At 35.1% G+C, this 16,483-nt stretch overlaps 1 non-coding gene across 1 annotated transcript; it reads right to left on the minus strand.

Moving 5' to 3' along the window:
• Positions 1 to 590: 590 nt before the first annotated feature.
• On the minus strand, positions 591 to 662 carry Trnaa-ggc. The gene has a single exon. It is a non-coding gene; the product is annotated as a tRNA-Ala (tRNA).
• Between the last annotated feature and the right edge of the window lie 15,821 nt (positions 663 to 16,483).

Below are 16,483 nucleotides of genomic sequence, written 5' to 3' on the forward strand. Positions count from 1 at the left end.
GAACTATTCTTCTTCTTGGCATTACGTCCCACTAAGACAATGCCTGCTTCCAAACTTTGTGTTCAATGAACACTTCCACAGCTATTAACTGAGAGCTTTCTATGCCAAAGTTGCTATTCGCATTCGTATATCGTGTGGCAGGTACGATGATACTCTGTGCCCAGAGAAGTCAAGGAAATTTCCATTACAAAAAGATCCTGGACCGCCCGGGAATCGAACCCAGACTTCTTCAGCATGGCTTTGCTTTGTGGCCGTGGACTCTAACCACTCGGCTAAGCCCCTGAATTCTATACACAACAAAAAATGATTAAAACTACAAATGAACTTTAACACTTCACTTTTTGCAAAAAAAAAAAAAAAAATACTAAAATCACTAAGGTGAGCAAATACCTTTAAACTCTAATATGTGTTGCTTATCTTGACAGATAGGCCTATTTCGTCTGCGACTTACAGACTTCTTCAGTGTCGAGGTTTGCCAAATTATTTTATTACTTTCAACATTTTTTCGAAAACGTTCAATATATACATTAATTAACTCATTAAACGTGGTAAAGATGGAAGAATTATGAGTGACATCATGAAAAATTCACGAGCTCAGGTGAGATTCGAACCCATGACTCTTGTATGCCAGACGAGTGCTTTACCAACTAAGCTACCGAGCCCCTTGGCGATTCATTAACTCAGAAGGTTACAAGTTTCAAATTCGAACCCAATATTTGTAAAAAAAAATCGTGATAATCTCTACCTGTGAAAAACCACCCATACCAGGGCGTAACTAGAATTTCGTCCAGGAAACAGTTTTATTGCTACGTCTTGTGGAATTGAAAAATATTTGTGTGAAGCGATTGCCTCAGAAGTTTCTATATGTTTCTGTTTGAAGGGATCTTTAGAAATATTCTTGGATAACTTTCTGTATATTGCACGGTACTAGGTAGTATGCTTACGGTTATTCCTAGTTGAACTTCTTGAAGACTCGTGAAAAATCTCAGATAAATCTCAAGGGGTATATTTGAAAAAAGTAAAATAATTCGTAGAAGAATCCTTGGAGTTAATTGTTAACTTGCGAAAACCACGGGCCTGGCCAAAGGTACGCCAAGAAATCCCTCCAGTGGTTTTCAGGGGAAAATGCTCAAAGGTCGCCTAGTGAAATTCTTGGTTGAAACCTTGATAAATTCCTAGAATGATTCTTGTAGGCAGTCTTGAAGAATCCTTTAAAAGAAAAGAAAATAGACCTATTCGGAATCTCTGTGGCAATTTGTTAAAATCCCGTAATGAATTGACGTCCATATAGGAACGCCAGATAGATTATTGCTAGCTTTATCATAGCGATTTAAGCCCGAATCGATTCTTCAGAAATTAATAGAAAATTCCTGATAGTATTGCTCAAACGTTCTGTAGAGTTTCTATATGAAAGCACTGGAAAAAGCTCCCTAGATTTATGGCTCATCTTAATTCTGTAGAAATCCAGTTAGGATTTCTGCAAACATTCCTTAAAGAATTCTAAGCGAATTCTTGAAATAATTCACTCGTATTTTTTTTAAGAAATCACTCGTAACGTTTACAAAAAATAAAGGGTGGTTAAATTCATGGCAAAATTTTGTATAAATTACCAGGAGAATTTTTTAAAGAAAATTTTTGATGATTTTTGATTGGTGTTCAAGAATGATTCAAAAAATAATACCTGAAGAAATTTCGATTAACAATAAATTTCATGAATGCCCTGACGAGGATAAAGTGTCGGTAGTAAATAATAATAATAATAATAATAAATTTCATGGAGCAGTAATTGTGGATTGTTCAGTGTAAGTGATTATTGTTAGAATAATCAAATACTTCCTAACACAGACACTCTGGAGAAATATCTGTAGTAATTTCTGAAGGATTGATTTGAGATAAGGCTGATGCATTTTTATCTTTCCCCACCACGTCCTTAAACAAATCGAAAAATTTTGAAGACGAGACCAAAAAAGATTCATTGCTCTGTTTAAAACAATCAGAGTATTTACGTTTTAAATTTCGAATAACCCCATGGAACAACGACCCCAAGGACAACCTTGAAATACAAAGAGCGTATTGTTCTGTCACATTTCAAGAAAAAAAAAATTTAAATTTGTTAATATTATCCTTTTAAATGTATTTTATTTATTACAGCCCAGTTTGTACCCTGAATATTTTCCCCGCCTTGGGCATCCTAAGTGGTCTCGAACATAAAAGAAAATTAATATTCCATCAGTCCAAATAGTTAAACAAAAATCAAAAATCTTTGGCTTACACATTTACAAAATTCATTATTTGAAATCTAAAATAACTGTACACTTTTAGCCTTGACTCATTTATCATATTGAGAAGGTATCTGTATCATTTCTGAAATAAAAACAATGAAAATGGTTCAGATCGTAGGAAAATTGTGCAAGCTCAAAGCTCACCAATGCTCTAGATTTTGAAGGCCTTCAAACTTAGGTAGATTTGTTTGGAAATAAGAACTCATGAAATATTTTTTGTTAATTCAAAGCCGTAATTAGAATCAATATTTTCAAAATAGGTATTTCAGCCTACTTAAGTATCTACAGGAAGTAAAGCCAAAAGCGGCCCGCATCGAATGCTCTTATTCTTTTTCTTTTTCTGGTCAACCGACACCTTTTGGCATCGGTTGTAGTTTTACGCCAGCCTAGCTCTGGTACTAAGCCTAAACACGGACGCTCAGGCAGGCCTCCACACACACACACCACACACACACACACACCTGAGACCCTACATATCGAACCCATTAACACATGGGTCCGGACCAACGGCTTTACTTCCTTCCGAAGGAAGACGTGATCAGAGAATTTATGCCTCAGACATTCCCGACGGCGTCGACGGGAATTTATACCCGATCGACTGGGGTGAGAGGCAATCATGCTTATCACTACACCACCGACGCCGCTTATCGAAGTCTCAGTTTTCTCATGAGTGCAATCGATTGAACAACATCAAGGAAAATAACATAGAAAACAAATATTTGTGTAGGCCCTAAACTGTGGGGGCCCAAAGCCATGGTCTCTCGACCCCTCGACCCACTTTTAACCTAGCTCTAAAGTATTAAAAATAAGGGATAATCTAGGGGCCCCTATACAACACTGATCCTAGTCTCCTCCAAAAATTATGCTTGTCATGTTCATTATCTTTTTGGGATTTACAAATTGTCAGTTTCCAACAAGTTATGTCGAACTTTTAATGTTATGAGAAATCCGCCCTGCGATTTCGGGGCCTACAGGAGCTCGGGCCGGTGCGGACCGCACCTACCGCACCCCCTAGCTACGCTACTAGTTTGGTTTACTGTTATACGCAAACAACGATGCGGAGTTCAGTTCATCTCACCTAAGTTAACCCTTGAGCTTAACATAAATGTTTTGAATAGACTCTATAAGTAACTCTATAAAACTCTATAAATAAGTTATTGGAATTGCTTGTCAGTTATTCGGCCTCACTAATGAATCCTATACATCAGCGTTGTAGCAATTTATTTAATTTGTTCGGCATTCGGTCAAATGGCCAGATACCTATTTTTGGATGAAAAAATTCAAACTTTTCCAATTTTTAAAAGTATGAATAAAAATTACTGTATTGAAGGCTGCTGAACAAGCAAGGTATGTACTTCTAAATAAATATTTTTTAGTATTTTTTTAGAACTTTATTAAAAAAAATAATTGAATAAACTAGCTAAAATTTTATTGACAAATAGAACCGAGACAGATTTTTTTATTTGGCATCAATTGATTTTGACTACGTTGTACATTAAAAAAAGGTTATTTGTCCAAGAATGGCATTTTGGTAAAACAAAATTTGGCCAGAAATTGCCAATTTACAACATGATAACAAATATGAAACGCACCTGTTTTTTTTTTTTAAATGTTGTTAATGTATTTTTGCAATTTCTCCCGCCAATCTGTCATGAAACGGCCTACTTTCCAACACATAACAATACAATGAATATTACATAACACCTTTTCATTACGCAACTGTTTTGAGTTGAACCATTACATTACAAGTTTCAGAAGTTGCAAAATAATGGTATATGCATCACTTTATGATTTATGATGCTCTCAAGTGGTCTTCTACGAAATTGCAAAAAATGTTGTTCGTAACTCGTTGCAGAACTCGATTTTTACAGCACTCGCCGTAATTGTCCAATTCGGAAAGTCTCGTATGATAATTTTACGACTTGTGCTGTAAAAATCATCATTCTGCAACTTGTTCCGTAAACTACTATTCCAGTTGGCAGACACTATAGATCATTTTGTATAACCTAGAATATTTTATTACTGCCTCACAAAGTCCATATATATATGTTTGATTCTCTGAGAGAAGGAGAATGAATATTTTCAAGAATGCATACACTATTGTTGTCAAAACTTCTTCTTCTTGTCTATTCTTCGTATAGATTTGTATCTTTAGAAGATAATTTGAATGTGAACAGCTCTTTTCATAACTTCATCAGCATCCTTTATTATTTTTTCATGTTAACCCCTCTACCGGCAGCTTCATTTTTCATTACCGCGAAATAAATATTCAAATCGTTGTAACTTTTTTTGTTTTCAACATTTTTGCACCATTTTTTCACAAGTTCTCAACTCTTCTAGTTTTAGGATCTGTGACGATATTGATCATTGGTCATCTGGTTTTGAAGATATTCCAAAATTCCTTGGGGGACCGACGCGTAACCAGAACCACCCGTTAATTTCTCAGGCTACAGAATTTTAATCGTATTCGGATATTTACTCTTTGAAACAATACATTAATGAGAGTGTGTTGTGAAAAAAGAAAGTCTTCAAGTAATAATCATTTAGGTTTCTGGGACCACACTGGCCAAATAAAGATCTTAACAGCTTCAAAAACATCATATCATAATTTTAAGACATCTCCAAGAATTCTTGATTGATTTGTATGATTTTTTCAGAGTAGCTCCTTATTACCTGGCATTATATAGCCCATATTTTATTTTTTTGATAAATTGACCAAAACAAAATGACCGCCGCGCCAAAGACATTTTATATGGAAAATTTCGGTCCCCCAAGGAACATCGGAATATCTTCAAAGCCAGATCACCAATGAATAATATCGACACGGATTCCTAAACTAGAAGCGTTGTTTGAGAACTTGTGAAAAAATGGTGCAAAAATATCGAGAAACAAAAAAGTTATCGCGATTTAAATATTTTTTTAGTGGTAAAAAATTAAGCTGCCGGTAGAGGGGTTAAGGATTTTACAAATTATTAGTTCGGCTTTGAGCATATGTAGAATTTTAAACTGTACATCGATGCATACCTGCTGTATGACGGCTTTCGAAAAAGCCAATCTGAAAAATTTATTATGCTGTCTCGAAACCAATTAGGGACATCTGTGCAGAGACGTGATTTCCCATTTAGAGAAGTAGAAGATATAACTACAAAAATCCCAGAACCTTTTGAGCTACAGCCTAAGCGGTGTTGCATTACTCAGCTTTTTTCCGATATCGATAAAATAATGTCACATTCCCCACATTCGCAGCTTACACGATATGATATCGTCCTATGCTCGTCCTAAAGACTCTCCTTCATACTAACTCAAGGAATGAAAGCATAAAAAGGCCAATAAAATGAACCATCATCAAACATGGGGTTCCCATTCCTGTCGACTTGGCTTTCATTCCTTTGCACCGCTAATCCATAGGAAAAGGTGACGGATTAAACAGGTCCTGGGTCATGGAAAGGGGACCATGTTTGCCGAAGGCAATCGGGAGTCTTGCGGTTGGTTACACAATCCCGAATATATTGAGCAAACCCAGAGGTGACCCACTTGCCAATGAACGGGAACTAGTTTCACGCCGGTAAAGGCTAGGAGGCGGGGTTCTACGTAGTGCCAGGATACCGGAATCGGTTTTCATGGGAAAAGTCATTCGTAGTGACGACTTCCCCGCTGAGCCGATTATTATGTCAAAGTTTACTACACGATGAACTGGTGTAACAAATAGTTTAGATTCAGTTTTACTTGCGTGAGCAAGAATCATGAAACCTGTGCGGTGCAATTACAAAAGAATTTCCGATTACAGCTCGCTGAAGTCGATCCGTTCCAGCCATTTCCAGCTTATATTGAGATGACTTCACGTCAGTGCAAATTTATCAAACGCCCTTGCTTGCCCATGTCTGATAGCATCATGCTACGGCCTCCCCCCGAATAAATGGTCGCATCTGCGTGAGTCGAGCTGTTTCGTCGACTAAGGTCAACTTTCACGTTATGATGTAGGTAGCCCAAAAACTAAACCAGCAATAAGCCCCTCGGCATGTTAGGCCGTAGTAGCACAGAATAGTTGTTTAAATGGATTCCGCCCACATTTAATGGGCATTATTTGGAACAAGTTCTAAACGAGCTTTTACGAAAACATACGGCATCGATGTGGAGCGTGTACCGTGAAACGGGGTAACTTTTATAGTTTCTTGAAATTAAGTTTGATTATTCTCCACACCATGTATTTAAGATTTTCATTTTATCTTTTTTTTAAAAGTACTAGTAATTCAGCTATCGATTGCAGTTGATATATTGTATCTTGTATGAACTTTAAAATTTAATTTTTTCAAAATATATAAGCGCTTGAAATGTAGTACTCGTCTGATTAACTTTTTTATTTGAAATGTAGTACTCGTCTGAGAAACGTTTTTATTTAATTTAATAATTGTATGATCTGCATTATCAAAAGTTACCCCACTTTACGGTACATTGAAAATTTCAGGTACTATACTGGTAGGACGACTCCGGTGCCCGTGCCGGTTTGTGAAGCCGCTTCTCTTCCTTCAGAAACAGACGATCCGATTGGATTTTATTTATTTACCGATTGTCCGTCATGGCGTCGAAGCGCAACTCGGACTATTATTTTTTCGGGAAAGTAGTTCATTGGAAAACAACCTCGTCAGAGCAGGGGTTCCATACGGACAAAGAATTGTATTCCGATCTTTTTCTGTTTCACTAGTTTTGGCAATGATTTTATAATTATCCTAAGCCCTCCAATACCTAAATTTTTATTTTGGATCTAAGTATCATTTTTCGCAATCTAAAATCGATCTAAACACGTTTGGACAATGATTTATTTTCATTTGGAAATTTATGAATTTTGATTTTTCTAATTTTTATTTTGAAGAGTCGTCTAGATACCAATTTTTGACAATAATAAAAACTTTAGTTTTTGGAGTATTTTTGAAAATACAAAATTGATTAGTTGTAACTAACGGAAAAATCGATTATAATAATTTCAATTTCACCAGGCTCTTCTTTGGTGATAGGTTGAATGTAGAAAAACATAAAATGTACAAGTTTTCGTATTATACGTTGAATAAGACCCAAGCATTTGTAGGTTACAAAATAATACAATTTTTCAAACATTTTTCAAAAATACAAAAATGTTTCAAAAATGTTTCAAAAACGTTTTTACTGAAACTTTCCTAATATGCGTGTTATGGTCCAATGTTTAGGCCAAGAATAAAATCTTTTTGATTTTCGAGCTACGAAAAAATACACAAAATTCCAAAAGGTACCCCGTCTAAATGCGTATTAAGGAGTTAACTTGAAGCGATCAAAGTGGTTCAAAGCGGGACAAAATATCACATATCAATAAAATAACAGCAATTCTTTCATGTACACACATACAACTTTTCTACAGTGGAATATAGGTCGCACATTGCAAAGCTTTTGAGCAAAAGTAGGTACAAAAAAAAATCCGATTTGGATTTTCACATGTTTCCAGTATGGTAGAATAAGTGTTTTCCATTGATAAATCGATTATTTTGACGCGAGAAAAACTTTTGAACATAGCCTATGAGTTTTTGCATGCAATTTATATGCAAAATTCTAGTTCTGAAACTGTTAATAAATTTCTCCATCATGAAATTTAGTCCAAAATATCTGCTTCCAATCAAGATTCTATGGTGAAAATATATAAAAATATAAAAAATGGGGCTTAATTAAATGTTTTTCATTGTATTTTTTTTTGTAGTCCGAGCAGTTTCTCCATACAACAGTTGTCTCTTAAATCAACAGTTTAGGAGACTAGAATTTTTCAAATCAAATGCGTGCAAAAACACAAAGGCTTTCAAAAATTGTTCTTGAGTCAAAATGATCTATTCATCTATGGAAAACATTTATTCTACCATACCGAAAACATGCGTAAAATTTACTGCAAATCGTAGATGGTCGAGTTCTGTTAATGACCGTTTTGGCATGGAATTTGTCTATATGCTATGAACTCAACCTCGCTAGCCATACACAGTAGGAGCGAGGCAGGACTAACAGTGACCATTTGTATAGATGATATCGGTTGGCAATATCTTTGCGATTCAAGCTCTGGACTGGACAAATCACATTCGATTTCAGTTGTTCACTGTTTTTGAGGCTCGATCGAATATGAAACAGAAGAACTACAACTTTTTTGACAATATAGACTACCAGTATGATAAATTAATTGTAATGAAATATAATACCATACGAGCGGTTCCATTTGAATTCGTTTGCCATTTTTACCCTAGCGTTACTTTTGAGAAGGGCCTAAGTAAAAAAGCCTTAACGATTTTCAAAAAATTAAAACTCATAAACTATTTGTCTGATCGGTTTGGTGTCTTCCGCAAAGTTTTATGTTATTGTTGGAACTATCTGGAAAAAATAAACACTGTAAAAAAATGTTGTAATTTTCATTTTAATTCGAAAATAAAGCTTTAAAATCCATTTTCTCAAAAATCGTTTTTTTGATTTTTTTTTTAATTTTAAAATAGACAAAAAATGGAGTCTTTTGCACAGTGGGTCAAGATGGAGAAATCATGGACAAAAAATATGATTTTTTTTAAAAAAGGTCGATTTTTCAATATGGTCTAAATAAACTTTTTGAATGCTCTTCGACCCGATTTTATGAAAGTACGCAAAATTTTCAACAAAAAAGGTATATGAGAAAATTTTGCTAATTGCTACCGTTTCCGAGATACAGCGATTTTAAAATTAAATTTACTAAAAATTCACAACTTTTGGTCTAGTATGCTGGTATTAGAAAGTCAGTAGAAATTAATAACGCCAAACAATTTTTCGACTGGGCTGTGTCGCAAAAGGTGAAAGATTGGGAATTTATCTATGCAACTGAAAATGACTATTCAGAGGCTGAAAAATTTCATCAGGAAAGATTTTCTAACCTTGTTCCAATTCCTGGAACAAAAAATATCATTCATTCATACCAAAAGACGAACGAAGCATTTTTACTAGTGAATTCTCAGATGCACATGAAAACCAAGAAAATACAGCATGCTTTGTTCTTAATAATACAAAGAAACGAAAATCTTCTGGCGTTAGCAACCAAAGACAATCTTCCCGGTTGAAAAAATAGATAGTATTAAGATGAAAATGTAAGTTATATACTGAATAATTGATTAAATAAAATTAAAAAAATAATAATAATCTTATTTGTTCCATAGAAAAGAAAGGATTCCTTTTCAGTGTAATGAAAAATTGAGGCAGAAACAGTTTTTTTTCAGTTTATCTTAGCAGTGTAATTTTTCATGAAAAATATCATCCATTCCGGCTTATACTTCATTCAAATCATTCCCATATCTTTTTTTCAGATGTTTTAGAAAGTTTGCAATTGCTTTGATAAAAATCTTTGTTTTTCCGATGCTTCGATTGAAATATGGGTTTTCAAAGAAAAGGCTTATATGGTCATTTTCCACAAAATTGGCCATAACTCAAAAACGAAAAATAAAGTACATTTCAAAAATTTCAGCGATTAAAGCTTATGAAATTACCTTCTCAAAAATATATTTTTGAAAGTTTTCCACTAATTGGCACATAGTTTTTCCGGCGTTTCTTTAAGAATTTTCTCAACGGTGGAAAATTTAGTGGAAAACTGTTTCCAGTTAATATTTTTTTTATTCCTGAGAAAATTTGTTTTCATTTTCATAAAAAAAACTTTGTTTCTACGATGCTTCTTTCTTGAGTTATGATTTTTCAAAGAAAAGGCTCAAAATGGGACATTTGCACATTTTTCACAAAATTGGCCATAACTCAAAAACGAAAAAAAAAAGTACATTTCAAAAATTTCAGCGATTAAAGCTTATGAAATTATCTTCTTAAAATTATTTTTTTGAAAATTTTCCACGAGTCGGAGCATAGTTTTTCCGGTTTTTCTTTACGAATTTTCTCAACGGTGAAAAATTTTGTGGAAAACTGTTTCCAGTTAATATGTTTTTTTTTTATTCCTGAGAAAATTTGCTTTCATTTTCATAAAAAAAAACTTTGTTTCTATGATGCTTCGTTCTTGAGTTATGATTTTTCAAAGTAAGTAGTGTCAGGGGAAAACAAAAAAATTCCAACTGAGTTTCCCGGGAAAATAGGCGACCCTGATTTTTTCTCATTTTTTTTTATTCATATATTGATGAGCCCTGCCTGTGGAAAAAGTTTCATGGAAATCTGAGACCTTTCGGCCCAAACCCGTACGGAAATAAAAAAAATCCCCTTCTGCCACCGAATGTTCAGTGACAGCCGAACGCTACTGGGGTTAGCGCAGTCCCGAAAAATCGTAAACGATTGAAAAAAATCGAAAATCAAAAGTCTCACGAAGTGGAGCGAGAACCAATCCCCACGTAGCTGAGACACGAACGAACACTTTCGGCATTCAATCACTGAATGCATTCAGTTGAATGAACTCACTGCATCGTTCACCGGATGTATTGCCATTAAGTGAGCGTACATTAGTACAATGTAATTGAGCATTCGCTACTGCATTTGGATGTCTTCGGCACAATGAATCGGTAGTGTTTCATTATGTTGCCTAACTTTTCGCTCGGCGAAGGAGGACAATGCGCATTGGAAATCGAAACACTCAGCTTGGTGAATGAGGGGAACGCAATAATCGAGTGAGTGTTTCGCATGCTTGCACTCATTGATGTGTTCGATTATCGAAACAATACTTTAAACATTTAGTTTAGAAATGATCACTTTGTATGAGTTACTATTGAAATCAGGGAGTGAAATTGTTGGTCACGACGGTTATCATAAGACTATCGCTCTCAAGCCGATTTTCGGAGAAAAGAGACGTATTATCAAACCCGTCCAGCCTTACGAGTGTACGATCTCACGAGATCCCTCCTTCCTTTTGTTCAGCTAGCGTGGTTGTGTGGTTATGATACGCGCTCTAAAAACGTGTTTGGGCATAAAAATAGGCTCGAATCCTGTCGGTGGCAAAATTTGTTGTTACCAACCTTGTGATAATTATCGCGATAAGTTTAGAGCCGATGAAGTTGGATAAGTAAAAATGAATTGATCAAATTCGGCAAATCGGCAGTTCTGTGATCAACAATTATAGCTGTTCATGAAATCTGTTTCTCGCAGATAAAGGCGGCTACGAATTGTCGGGTTGCTTGAAAAATGCCCCTTTTCATCTCATTTCCGCGATAATTTCATTCCCTGATTGAAATACGATCTTCAACGCCATTTTTCTTCGATCATGGCGTTTTTACAGGTTTGAGGCCACCTTTTAAAAGTATACCAAAGTCTTTTGTTCATATCTTGTAATCTTGAAACTCTCAATGTCTCATTCGAAAAGCAATGAGTTGATCTTACATCACTGATATTTTGACCAATTTTTTTAATTTAGTTTACTAAATTTGAAGTTATGACATTTTACAAATTTTAGCGAGAGAGTGACAGATTTCGTCATTTTAGCTTTGATAGCACCTCATTTATGCTTCCTAGCGTTTTGGTGTCTTCTAGAAAGATTTTCAGGAAGTAATTCGCTACTGTTGAAGTATTCTGCATTTTAACCTTTGCGTCCCTGACCTATTTTTCACAACCAAATTTTCTTGATCTTTAGGCTCTAATTTCCACAATTTTCAGCCAATTTCAATAAAATTTGGATACAACACTACAATACTATTTCAGTTTCATGACCTGTACTGGGAACCCAAGTCGAACGGTTCCAGATTTATATGGATGTTCCGTGCGGTCTGTCCGAGGGTCATTTGAAACATTTCCATAATTATTTTCAACGGATCTAACAAACTACAGTGTTGGTAACTGAACCATACATCATTAGCATATTCCGATGGTTCCGATTAATATATTCAGCTAATTTGGAACTATTCTGGCCGATTCTAGATACCCTAGAACCAGGTCCTGGGACATCGATTGGGGATCAAAATTTGTTCAACACAAACCATATCATGCGACTTATCAATCTTCAAGATTTTATAACGGAATTATAATGCAATGCATTGAGGAATTGTATGCAACATAAGGTCATCTACAAGTACTTCCGGAATATCTTAGAACTGATTCTGGAACCCTAGAAAAGAACGTCAATCCGATGAATCCAGATTATGCGACACATCAATATTCAAGTATTTTCGTCATGAGTGTATTACAATGCAAACTGGATAATTTCTTCCAGCAAAAGGTCAATTACAAGTACTTCCGGGATGTTCTGAAGTCGATTATGGACCCTGGAGAAGGACATCAATTTGATGATTGCTGTCTCAAATGACCTGTGAACAGACCCTACGAGACATCCGTATAAATCAGGAACCCTCCGCATGACTGGAATTCCTAGTACAGGCCAAAAAAAACTTGAATAGTGTTGTGGATCTGCATCTTTTTGCCTCTTATTTAGTTTACAAGTATGTGAACTATGCCCAAAAAATACTACATAAACTGCAATAACTTGTTCGTTTCAAAACATAGCAAGATGCCGTATTCTGCAAATTTGTTTATTTTAACGATATATGAAAGATCCTAGAACATTCAAAAACTGTAAAATCAAAAATGCAAAAGTTATGTCAAAAAAACACTGCTAAGAGGTTATTATCGAAAAATATATAGAGTAAGGTGGGGCAAAAGTTCGACCTTAGTGGTATAATCAAAGTTTCCAGGAAAATAACAGCAGATGAAACAAAACAAATACCATACCATATTGATTGTCTTAAACGAACTTTTGCCCCACCGGTGGGGCAAAAGTTCGAATCTAGTGTGGGGCAAAAGTTCGTTGGCTAAAACACAAAATATCAATACTTTTATGCCAGGCATACTTTATACCAGCCGTAAACTTATGTTTGCCGAAAAATACACACTAAATTTTCATCAAAAAATGCCCAAAACAGGGTTAATTGTAATACACCCAAAAAATAGCAGTTTTTCGCAAAACTAAGTGAAAATGTAAAATTTTTGTGACATTTTTCGCACGATCAGGCAAATTTCGCTAAATTTGAAGATAATATGTAGATTTCAGGAAATTTGGAAAATTTTCCGTGGATTTATACATGGGTCGAACTTTTGCCCCGCAGATTCGAACTTTTGCCCCGCTATGGGCCAAAAATTGATTCCAACTTTTTATGGAAAAGCTAATACACGTCAAAGCATCCTTATGATAGGCCTAGAAACGCCCTTACATAAAACATTGAAAAATATTTTACCTTCTTTGGTTCCATGCATCGAAAGTTTAACCAAATATTACAATATTTACGTCGAAAAACAACAAATAGCCATCACTTTTCCAAATCTCAATCGATTTTTATGATATTTGGAGTGAAAGTCTCTTACTTGAATAGCATTCAAACCACCATGATATTTCTAAGTTTTGATTTGATTTGAGCTAGAAATCTTAAAAAGAAACTCTAGCCCCACTCGAACTTTTGCCCCACTTTACTCTAATATCTTGAAAAGTTTTGAAATAAGGAAATTGGGTATTCAACAAAGTTGTTTCTATAACTTTTGTGAAGACAGTTGTACATTGATAAGTAAAAAACTAAATTTTCTATCTCACTTTTAGGAGGATATATCATAATTCTAAACACCATCAAAAGTAGCAATTCTTCGCAAAAAAAAAAATCTAGAAGACACCAAAGCGCTAGGAATCATAATCAAGGCGCTATTGATAAAGAGCGCTAAAATGACGAAATCTGCCAGGTTTTTTTTCAGTGTGTTTTTGATTAAAAATTGTCGAAAATTCGAACCTAATTTCGGTGCACAAAATTCAAAAATAATATTCTTCACAATTCCTACTTTTCGAATGAGCAGTTGAGAGATTCAATTGAACTTGTCATCACAGACATACCAGTTTTGTATGTTTTTTGGGGGTGTCCCCAAACCTTGACAAATTTGATGTTAACCATGCAGAGCTCTTAATCATTAGAAACTTCTTATGTATTGTGGAAAAATCCAACTTTATTTTCCGGGCAATTGCTTCACTCAATTGTGTAAAGATATTCCTAGCACTTTTAACACTAAACTTTTGAGAAAACACAATGTTTTGTAATGGTTTGAACACGTTCAAGTTTAAAGTGAGGATAAGTTTTTGGAGACCTTATTTATAAAAATAGTCACTCATGCTATTGGAATGCTGAGAACTAATTTATTTATTAAGGGCTCAACTGCATTTAACACTTTACGAAGCCGATGGCGAACTTGTATACAATATACTGCTGCCAAGATAATTCTGTGACAGCTGTCGAGTTTGCAAAAACCATAATCACATTAGACACCATTAGCAAATTCATGTAATACAATTGATACTACCGTAATCCGGGGTAACAATGATCAGTGTTAGCAAAATTCCTTAAAAAAAGTATATGAAAATGCAAATGTTGATTGTTTAATATTTTTAAAACAACTACTGGCACCCATCGCTCGTGACTATGTACTGTATTTAGTTTTATTGAATGATTGAATTCAGAATCGAATCCAGGAGCCTTCCTTAGCCGAGTGGATAGAGTACGCGACTACAAAGCAAAGCCATGCTGAAGGTGTCAGGGTTCGATTCCCGGTCGGTCCAGGATCTTTTCGTAATGGAAATTTCCTTGACTTTCCTGGGCATAGAGAATCATAGTACCTGCCACACGATATAAGAAAGCTAAAATGGCAATTTCGGCAAAGAAAGCTCTCAGTCAATAACTGTGGAAGTGTTCATAAGAATACTTAGCTGAGAAGCAGGCTTTGCCCAATGAGAAAGTTAATGGCAAGAAGAAGAAGAAGAAGTATTCAATATTACAGATTTATTCTGTCTGATGCATAGCCGAAATTTAGCTGATTTATTGCTAATAAATATACGAAGAAAGTTTGTTCGTATTCAGAACAAGTGGTAGCTATTGAAAAGTTTGCCGATTTTCCTCAAATCGGGTCATTTTAGTCTTTTTTCCAGACTTGCAGATCCAGATGAGTCTTATTCACCACAAAAGTTGAGAACCACTGCACTCAGTCAAAACCAGTCCACCCCAGACCCTGGAACATATTGGAGGAACCGGGCTGCATGGCATTGGATCGCTGCACTAGTGCTATCGACCGTCGATTGCTGTTGATGATTATGTTGACGGTTACTACACCTTGAGCGGAATGACCTACATGTCATTCGGGTTTTTGCACGCGGAACAAAACTGCTTGCAGAACATTCCATCAAAACTTATCACCGAAGCTTGAATTGCTTTCGAATGCTTTGAAGCGCATTGGCCCTCTCTCAGTGGGTGGTTGTTTGAACCCTAGTTCCTGGGCGGTGACTTACCTGAAACAAGAGAAAACAAGGAAACGGTTTGTTAGAATTAGCGTAATCTAAATTGGGATCATTTTCGGGGTGGTGAAAATTTTAATGTGCCGCTGCAGCCTGCAGCTGTGATGGAGCTGATGAAAACGAATTGCTCTAATGGGTGCATACTGGTTGAAAAATAAATGAAGTTTGGCCAAAACGCCTTAATCGAGAATATTAAATATATCTATCCTAGTATACTATCTGATGTTTTTTATTGTTTCCGAATGGACTATTCACATAAAACGTAACTGTTTTGGGACGTTAATTATTTTATAAAAAATGCATTCAAAATTAATCGAAATTTCAAATTTCAAATATTTTTTACATGCAATAAGTTAAAAAGTATCCTCAAAATATAGGTAAAATATCGAATTTTTTAGACAGCTCTATTTGAAAACCAGCAAGTTTCTGTGAAAATTCAAATAGTTTTTAAACTCAGGATACTTTTTAATTACTACTATTCAAAATGACGGCGACATGACGCGCCACGAGTTGGTTTTCAAGATAAAAATCATGAAAATTACTATGGTATAATATTAAAAATTACTAAACTTCAACCAAATATTTTTTTCATTTTGAAAAGTGTTGAACCAGATGAGGCAAAATATCTGAGAAAAATTTCTTTCCTACTATATGAATTTTGGACATTATTGAACTTAAATTTTTACTGTCATATTTTGAAATTCGTTAACCATAAAAATAAAAAATAATATAAAATTCTCAAAAACAGTTTTGGTAGTTTTGACCGCGTTTTTGTATGAAGCCTGACCACTGTTGAGAAGTTTAAAAGTTCAAATGGATCAAACGAGAAGGAAAGAGAGAACATCGTTTCCGGTAACGTAACAGGGTGAAAGCCTAGCTCGTTGATGCAATAATAGTGGTAAATCAAATCCAGATAAAACAAACGAGTGGGGAACACACAAAAAAA

Source organism: Aedes aegypti, unplaced genomic scaffold (assembly GCF_002204515.2).
Source record: "Aedes aegypti strain LVP_AGWG unplaced genomic scaffold, AaegL5.0 Primary Assembly AGWG_AaegL5_hic_scaff_1303_PBJ_arrow, whole genome shotgun sequence".
NCBI lineage: Eukaryota > Metazoa > Arthropoda > Insecta > Diptera > Culicidae > Aedes > Aedes aegypti.